Source organism: Poecile atricapillus, chromosome 21 (assembly GCF_030490865.1).
Source record: "Poecile atricapillus isolate bPoeAtr1 chromosome 21, bPoeAtr1.hap1, whole genome shotgun sequence".
Lineage (NCBI taxonomy): Eukaryota > Metazoa > Chordata > Aves > Passeriformes > Paridae > Poecile > Poecile atricapillus.
In genome coordinates this window covers 8983588-8993482 of record NC_081269.1, presented here as the reverse complement: position 1 = coordinate 8993482, position 9895 = coordinate 8983588, and the positions used below count along the sequence as shown (strand labels likewise).

The 9895-nt window shown below is 41.5% G+C and overlaps 1 long non-coding RNA gene across 1 annotated transcript; it reads right to left on the bottom strand.

Moving 5' to 3' along the window:
* Positions 1 to 1318: 1318 nt before the first annotated feature.
* Positions 1319 to 9438, bottom strand: LOC131586874 (uncharacterized). Its single transcript, XR_009279261.1, has 3 exons — positions 9300 to 9438; positions 6475 to 6581; positions 1319 to 1409 (listed from the first exon to the last, which is right to left on the bottom strand). It is a non-coding gene; the product is annotated as an uncharacterized LOC131586874 (long non-coding RNA).
* Between the last annotated feature and the right edge of the window lie 457 nt (positions 9439 to 9895).

Below are 9895 nucleotides of genomic sequence, written 5' to 3'. Positions count from 1 at the left end.
AAAGCAGTTTCAGAGTACTTAGAAATACAAATTACAGCTTTGCTTACAGGAAATCACGTGAGCTTGTCCCAAATGGATGTGCACAGGGATTGAACTGGGATCCCATCACACAGGGCTTGGAATGGGCTGAGGAGCCTCCTGCACTGGAAGGAGCTGGAGCTGAGCATGGAGGAGGAAGAGGAGGAGGAGGAAATTGCCATTTTCAGCTTCTTGTTTTTATCCTTCAGCACAGACAGATTGACATGTGATTGAGCAGACACATTTCACAGTTAGCTTTTCAAAGGCTGTTACTTCAGAATCATTAACCTGGCTGAGATCTTTGCATTCTTCTCTCTGCTTTGTTGAATGTTTTCATAGCAGCAATTGGTGGTAGTTCACATATCCTTAAAGCTGCAAAGCTAGCATTTTAATTTATCCTAATTCAGAACTAAATTGCCTTGCACTGTTGGCTAATTAAATGTTCAAAGAAGTGATAAATTAAGCAGGTTGATCATTACAACACAAGTAATTAGTCAGTCCAACTGAATCCAAGCCTTGAAATCCACATTCCCTGAGATGACAGGAATTTTGGGGATGTGCAGGAATGCAAAGTGTGCATCAAGGTTGAAGATGAAAAAAATTTCCTCAAATATTTCATATTCACATGAAGTTTGAGATTTTAAACCTGTTCATTTTGTGCACAAAGGAATTAGTTTTCTGGTGCCACTAAGAGAAGATGAAGTTTCAAGACAGCATCTTGAGATGCTGAGATTTGCTGCTATTTTCCTACAGGATCTGACAACTTCATGTTACACACAGATGAACACCCCTGTCTGTGAAAACAGGTATGATCAAAAATAATTAACAAAAGCACAAAACCTCTAACCAACCCCACTGACATTAAATTTCTTAAATAGGCCATTATAAACGTGATATTGTGTGGCAGGGAACTTCCATTTACAAAGGTTTTCATACACTTATTTTACTAAAAGTTCTCCCTGGGACCATATTATCTCATATCTAACAACCAAAACATTTGTTCTAAAAATCAGTCTCTCTGAGCACCTGCTCACAATTCTCATGACAACTTTCTGCCAGAAAAGAATTAAATCTGTACAATCCATTGTCACAGCAGCTTGATATTCCTCCTGCTGATACAAGCAAGTGCTCCTTGCTCCTCCCATGTGGCCAGGCCTGCAGAAGGTGTCTCAGGACGGGGCTGGGGATTGTCTGGAGGGTGAAGCTGGGGATGGTGTGCCCAGGACAAGGCCAGGCCATCCTGCAGGGAATGAAAACTCATCAGGAGAGGTACTGAGATAGTTTAATTAAAGCACATGGGGGACCTTTTCCTGTGTGTGCACTCACTGCTCAGTCTCATAGCAGAGTTCTCTCTTCCCTTTCGGATGGTTACATCTGAGATCTCCAGTCTTCTGCAGGGGAAACAACAAACAGTAATTAATAAAGTGTCTCTCAGGGGTAAATTTCCAAAGCAGGCTTCCCACAAGCTGTTTATCTCACCTATCCACGGGGCCTCTGGTGTAGAACCAACACTCTTAGATTATTCTCTTAGTGCTGCTGCACTGGCTAAACTACTCTGTCTTCTGCCCACCTCTTCTAGAGGTGATAAAGTTCTAAAGGTCTTCTGCATGTCTGCCATGAAGAAAACATCTTGTCATGGCTTTTCAGTTTATCTACTATTTCCCTGGGTGAGGGGTTATAACTTTTTTCCTGAACTCATACTTGTTTGCTGAATCAGCTGGTATTTCATCTTGCAAATGATGCTCTTCAAATTGAAGCTTCTACAATGTTCCAATTTCTCTTTTTTTTTTTCCCTTTTCTGAGCTCTAATTGGTCTAGCTGGATTATGTTAATTATTTCTGATCAAAACTGCTTAATAAGCATGTCAGGTCAATTAGTGAGGGTCTCTGGAGTTTAAGATAGTTATTTTCTTTTTTAGATATCACGTAGGCAATCCACTGTTACACATTTTATGTTTCTAGAGCTATCCCTGAATTAATGAAAAGCTAACAGACTGGGATGTAAGAAAATGCTTCATAAACATCCACCAATATCTTGCACTGGGGATCACTGGTACCTAAAATGCTGCTTTAATGCTTCAGCATTGAAATCAATCTTGAAATCAGAGTTCATGGCCTCACAGCTGGCCCACAAGGGGATGAGCACCAGGAGAGCCATGTACTGCCCTGAGCCTGAGGGATGCAGGTTAGAACAGGGAAAGCTGCAGCCATGAGTGTTGTCCCTTCCTGTCCATAAAAAACAAGGATAACAGTAATTTCCCATCTGTGAGATCCATTTGAGTAACTAAAATACTGAAAGGCTGCTAAATGTTGTCATATTTATTTCTTGTAGTTAACTTCTTGTAATATTCAATCACAAACACAGAAATCTTCAGGTTACTTTGGCATAGAGGATGTCAGAGAAAAGCTGCCCACAGATTTAAGCTGGTGGTTTTTTAAAATATTCTAAATACTTGATTTATTTCTGTGAATATAGGTTTTCACCAAACCATCTTTCTCCTTAATTGAGCTAATAACTTTACTGCTGTCCTCCTCTTTGCTCAGTCTGGCAAGCAATTTCCCAGCCTCATCTCCCAGCTCATATATCCACATTTGATCTGATTATTAGCATTTAATCTTTTACAAAATCCAGTGCAAGGTATTCAAGCCCAGCCTTCTTTAAGGAAGTAACACCTTTTGACGAGCTGGGTGTCACACATCTCCTTTGTAAGGTAACCATTTTATCCTGTGTTATTGAGAGTGGAAAATGGAAGACAATTGAATTTACCATTTAGGTCTTCTCAGTTCAAAGATTTTCTGCATTTTATTAAGATGTTTCCTTTGGGTCTCATTTATGAAAATATTTTAAATACAAATTTTCCTTTTCAATGCAATTATATCTAAGAGACATCAATTATTAAACCAAAAATATAGAGTACTGCTCATTATCTTCACACTGCATGAGTTTGAGAGTGTGGGGTGTTTTTGTTAGACTTTCAATAAATAGTCTTGTTTCTGAGGGATGATGTGCTGGGAGGGGTGTTTAATTTCAGAACTGATTAGGACTGTGAACTGGTCATTTTGGGACTTGATTGTTAACAGCTGAGACATTACAGGACTCTCTGCAATGGAAGAATTGAAATGGCTGAGGGAAAACTGCTCCTAGTGATTAATAACACCTTTGCTCTGAACTTCCTCCAGGCAACACTCTGGAAATAGTGTTTGGGAGGTGTGGGCTGTGCAGCTGGACCCAGCTGAGAGCAGGGGGCTCTGTGCTGCTCAGGCACCTCCTGGACAGGGAAGAAAATCTTTGCTAAAGATGTAGGAGATGCACCTTTCCTTTCTAACAAGGAAGCCAATGGCTTTCCACCTTGGATTAAGCATCCCTGTAGTGCTTATGTTGTACTCACAAATTCCACTCACTTGGGATGTGAGTGCATTTGCACGTGGCCTCCCTCCTCTGAGAGACAAACTCCACAGCAGAACCTGGGAGATGGCCAGACACATGTCAGTACTCTTTTCTAATTGTTTGGGGTTGGTCTTTTTTTAATTCAAGGAACTAAAGTAGGTACTTTTCAAACAAAGCTTCAGTTATTCTGAGGAAATGCAGGAGAATGTATTAATTGAGCAAGCTGGGTGCATGTGACCCTTAGACCTGGTGATGCAAATGTGGGGACTGGGCTTTATCTCATTTGACATGCTGTCACATCAGTGTCATGCTTCAGCCAAATTCCAACAGCACAGCGATGCTGATGGAAGAGAGGAGGTTTATACTGCAGCAAATGCTGCTGCTGCAGCTCCCCATCCCAGGTGACAGAACCCAGCCACAAACATGTCCTGAAAAGCTGCTGGAGTTTCTAACAGCCCTTCACTCCAGTCCAGCAAGCAGCTGTGGCAAAAGCAGCAGCCTTATCCCAAAAATAAGTGATAAAGAAACCTGCCAGTCTGAAATGCTTGCAGAGGAAACATCCTGCTGGTGTCCCCTTGTCATCCCACACTGCTGGTGTGCACTGGAACAGTCTCTTGCAGGCACAAACACGGCTCCTGCCAAAGCTGAGCCCAATCCTGCATGTGTGAGGGATGAGAGCTTCAATGCCCTGCATGTCATTTTCTCTAGTCAAAAACTCAAATAGATCCACAGACACCTGAAGAAGTGGCTCAATAAAGGCCTTGACAATTCATTAGAAAGTGCAGGACTTCCTAATTAGAGTTTGGTGTAACACTCTGCCTCATAGAGCAGGAAGAGAAGAATTCAAAACCACAAAACCTCAGCAAACACAAGGATCTGACAGGCAGGAGACGGCTCACTGTGTCTGGAGTTTTGCACACAAAGCTCTATTCAAACATAAGGAAAACATCTTTTTTTCTCACTGAAAAAGCAAAATGTGAGTGAAGCATTGTGGATTTTTGTTAGAGTGTTTCATTTTTGTTTCAATGTTTTTATTTCCTCTAAGTGTGTTTGTATGAAGTTTCAGGCACAAATTCTCTAACTTTTTATTGAGGTCTTCACAAGTGTGCTCTCTTCAGCAATGTATCTAAATACATTTTGATGTGGAAAAGCTCATGAAGAGTGGTTAATGTGATAAAAGCAGAAGCTTGAAGCAATGACATCTAAAGAGAGTCTGAAGATCTTGAAATCAGATAGAAGAAAGAGAAGGCTAAAATGACAAACATGTTTGATCTTATATACTTAAACAGAAAATCATTTCTGAGCCCTGTCTTATCCTATAAAGGAGCTGATGAATGGCTCAGATTTAGATACATGTAGCTATATTTGCTACTGAGAAAATTACACACTTGCCCTCCTGCACTAGTGCTGTAGCTTGGCAGTTCATTGATTTAAAAACCCAAATCACCCACTTCATTCCTCCTCCCCTCTCTGCCCAAAAAAGTGGAAAACAGAAGCTGGCTTTCTTCTACAAGGAAGGAATTAATTTCCTTAAGGAAAAGCAATTAAATGCCTCCGAAAATGAAGTACTGAGATGATTTTGGGTCAAGTGGAGAAGCACAATGCACACAGAAGACAGCTGTTGAGACAAGTGGAGTCTCTGCAATGCAACTACACAATTTAGGGGGGAAAGGGCAAGTAATGAGGGTGAGAGAAGACAATTTCTGTGGCATTAAACCTGCAAATTAGGGAAAAATAGGAAGGAATTATATGGTGTGAGCCTTAAACCTCTCATTTTTGTATTCAAGTCTGGAGCTCACAAGCAGAGAGCCTGGTAATGAGGAGGTAATATTGATCATCCTTAAATTTACCACTGGACATGAATGGCACAGACAAGCTGAGACCTAGAGCCTGTCCTTTAGAAAAAGGAAAATTCTGCTCTGTTCATGCAGAATTGAAGGAAACTGAACATTTGCTCTTATTTTGAAACACTTCTTCCTCCAAGCCCATAGGACACGTAATGACTTTAAATTTCTTTTTTTTTTTACATAAGGAAACTTATTTTTCTTGTCTGCATTCAGGAGGTTCCCAGTCCAACCCCTTCAGTTATGGGAAGCTTTTAGTATATCACAGCCCTGATTCAGTAAATCATTTAAATTGCTGTTTTATTGTCAAGTGCACCATGTTTCATACAACTCTGGGTTCCACATTCAGGGGCAAGGTGGTTTTGCACCCTTTAAACTAAATAATGGTGCACTATTAGAAATCATCTCTATTAAAAGATGCCCTGTTCCTTCATCCTCAGAGAATTGCAGAAGGCTGGGTGTGCAGTCTGTGGTTCCTGTCCCACCTGGCACTGTCCCCACCCTCAGATGTTTGTTCTGCTCAGCTCTCACCCTCCAGAAGCACCAGAAGCTTTGCTGCTGCCATCTCTGTCCAAAGCTGTGTCCACCTCCACGTGTTCCTGTAAGCAAGTCACTGACCTAAATGCAATGTATCTGCATAAACAAAATCTCTAATTTCATGCAATAAATACTGATAAAAAAGAGGAAGGAGAAAGCATCAGCTCACTGAAGGCTGGGGCCACCTAAGCCACAGTGCATGGGCTGCAGTCTGCAGACAGCACAAGTTTGAATATTATTTTAGAGATGCTCTAATTCCTTATGAACCCACATCTCTGATATTACACTGAAGTTACACTTGAATGTACAATATTTGCATTCCACTTGCTAATTCTTGTTGCTTATTGTCTCTAATCTTGACATCACAGCACAAATCCTTTTCATGCTCTATTTCCCATGCAGTGCAGCTTCCTTGGTTTGTATTCAACATTATTTTCCCCATTAAAGTTAATTTTCATAGTAGACTATGGACTGGCTCTACCTTTCTCTCACACCCCTCACTTTCCAGGAGCCACACAAACAAAAGCCAAAAGAATTTTTCTGGGTTACTGAAAAGTTACTAGTAAATTCTGCTCTTCTTTTTCTAAGCTGGTGAGAGTTGATACATTCAGAGGATTATTGATAAACTACTTCTGACCAGTAGGCAATCAAAGCAGACATCATGCATCACATTAGAATGGGAACATACCAAGGAATCCACTGAGGAAGAGGAGAGAGATGAACTGCTGCAGGCAGCCAGACTCCTTCATGGATAAAATCAGTGCAGAGGAAGTAAATAGGAATCCTGAAGGTGATCTGTGAGCAAAAAAAGATCCATGAGGAAAACCAAATGAGTGGAGAACCATGAAGGGTGGCACAGATTTTGCAAGGTACTTTTCAGTACATGTGGCATCCTCAGAAAAGCCTTGTAATTCCTCAGAATTTGCTGGCCCTGTGACCCTTCATGTCACTGCAATGCAGGCCCATTTGTTTCAAAACAAAACTGAACATACCTAACCTAAACCAGCACATCTGGCTCAGTAAAAAGCTGACAGCTGGTCCTGATGAGCACTGACCAATATTTCCACTCCTTCAGTGTTTGTTTGTTCTCTGTGATATCTGCAATGAAATCAGAACTGGTAGATCTTAGCTTGTCCTAGCATAAGGTCTGGTTTGGCACCCAGAGAAAGTCATGTTCAGTCAAGGCTCATTCACTAGTTTAAAATTTGCTGACTTGGCACTAAGAAATTATTTATTTCAGGATCCATTCCTAACGCTGTAGCTGGGAATACAGGATACACAACCTGCAAAATGCTGTAGGAGAAAACACAGTCTGTGCTCTGTGGTACAATTTAGACCATCTGTGAAGACAAATCTTTCCAAGCTGTATTTTTGCTGCTGCTCCCTGACATCTTTCTGTGCTGGGGTATGAGTTATGTTACAGTGATTTTCAACAGATATCAGCAAAAGTGACCTCATATTCAGCAGCCCCATAGCTCTTTAAATTATGTCTTGTCAGTGTGCATAGGCACATGCTCCTATATATCCACTTTTATTCCTTCAGTGTTTGCTTTCCACTCATACAGGAAACATTTTGGGTTTTCCTTTGGCTGTGGGGCCAAAGGTTTTATTTCTCTTTAATTTCCTTCTAAACACATAATGAGACAGCAGCAGTGCATTTTTTGCATGGCTTCTAATGAAAGACACTTGATGAACTTTACCTTTTGTGGCATGAAGGGGAAGGAAATATCCAGTGTTATTGTTCAAGTCCACTTTATATCCTTGAGAGCTGCTACATGGGTAGAGCTCATGAGCCTTAACAGCAGCACGTGCTTTAAATGGCTGCTCATTTCTTCTGTCTTCCTCAGAATTGGTTCAAACCAAGGCACAACCTTGAAACTGCTTCTGGTTTGTGTCTGAATTCCTGCAGATTCCTTTGGAGGTGCAGAACCATTGGTTTAGTCCTCAGAGGTTGGATCTGTAACCTGTCACATGAAATCAGGTTTGAAAGTATCTCTTCAACTCTCCATCAGCTGAGGGAAAAATAAAGGGTCCCAATGCAAAGCTGGGGCTCAGCTGCACAAATGCCACTGCAGACATTCCTTCAGCTCATTTCAGACCAGCACAGCTCTGTAACAAGTCCTGTGGTCCATCCACTGCCCTGTTCTGGATGGCTCTGGGCTTCAGGCCGTTGAAGTTCAACTTTCAGGCCTTTGTGCTGAGTTTCTGGCTCAAGTCCATGTGAGACTCACAGCAAATCTCTGAATTCCTCTGCAAGACACAGCTAATGATCCTTTCTGTGTAAACAGCAGGAGGCTCAGAGAAGAGCAGAAACTTCTCCATGAATGTCTGGATCCCAGCTGATCCTCATGCACTGAGAGTTCTTTCCTCTCTCTCCAAGCTGTCCTCATGTTCTGGCCAACAGAACAGCCTGGAGGCATTTCAGGGGTGGAGACTGGAATTTCTGCTTTAGGCTAAGAAACTTAAACCATTCTGGGACAAATTATTTGCTGCTGCATGCTGAGATTATTGCCACTCCATGGCAGCAAGGTTAGTGCTCATTCAGAGCTTATACAGATGTTTTTCTTTAAAGTGCCAAATCTTCCATTTGTTCACATCTTGTTCTCTGAGGTACCACCATCTGTGCACCAAGTGGTCCATGTAGACAGCCATGGGTTTTCTCTTCTGGAAAAGATGATGGGTTAAATTGTCCCATTCCCCAGAATGAAACACTTTCTGCACAATGGTGAGCTGCAGATGGTTTTGTCTTACTTGACTTCAGTATTGGATCCTGACTCAGGGAAGAACATTTAAAGAATACCTCTCATCAGTGCCCTGAAAAGATAACTACACCAATTTTCCCTTTTTACCTTTCTGTCACTAATTCAGAATTATAAAATGCACAATTATACTGCACAGATTTCCATTCTTTCCTGTGCAGCACTTAAAATGTTTTGTTCTCTTACCAAAAGATTTTTTTTCAATATTTATAGTTTAGATGCTTTTTATGTGTCTTGGACTCCACAGACTCTCCAACAATTCCTTTCAAGAGTCCTTATTTCTGAAACTACCTTTGTGTGATTTCATTTGCCACTGTTCATCAGAGTGCATCTTCACCTCTTCCACATCCTCACAGAGTTGTCAGTTTTTGGTTTTTTATTAAATTTTACTTTTATCAACAGCAGTGCTTAGAGTTTAACAATCTCAGATTGTAGTTCACTGGGGAGCACATCATATGAGCTGCAACCAAGCCATGAGAATCCTCTGGACAAGCTGTGTTTCCTCTGTCAGGTATCTCTGCAATCTTCCTGAGTGGGAAGGAGGGTGAGTGTGACACAAGTGTGAGGAGTTGGCACAACAAGGGCATTTTGGGGGCTCCAGCCTGCAGGATGTAGAGCTTTGTCCTTCTTAAATCACTGATCTGTAACCAGTGATCTTCTGAAGAGCAGTCCATTTTAAAATTGAGCTGGAAAATAACGGTCTAACAGAAGGAAATTATTCATTTCTACTGGAAATGGATAAATGCAAACTTACCTGCCAGGTTTGGCTGAGAATCCTGAGCAACAACCCAGGGAGCTGGATGCTTTAAATGCAGGCAAAGACAGGCCAGCATGGGGAGGCTTTTGGAGTTGTGATGGATAAAAATGGAGGGTTATTCTCTACTGCTTCTTCCTGTAAAAAGAAACCAATGCAGGGGGGGAATAATCCCCTAAATCTCATTACCATGGACAAATTCAAGGTCAGGAAATCAAGCTCTGGCTGGGCTGCTCCTCCCAGCGGGGCTGGGAGCTGCAGCACTTCACCTGAGGGAGGATGTGAAGGATGAAGGATGAAGGCTGTGCTGATTGTCACAAGGATGCATCCACCACCTGCAAACGAGGATTTTTCATGGGAATGTTTGTAGTTTACAGTTTAGCACAAACCCTGTTAAAGCACAAAAGCAGTGTGTGATAGACCAGAAATACTGTGCACAGCAACTCTGGGTGTTTATTTATGAAAACAATACACTGTGGTTCCAAGGGGAACTGATCAAGTTGCATAAAAGATTTACAAGTCCATTCTGTAGCAGTAATAATAGCTTTTAGCACTTTCTCAGATCCTTTCTTATATTCCAACGTAGCAGCTTGTGC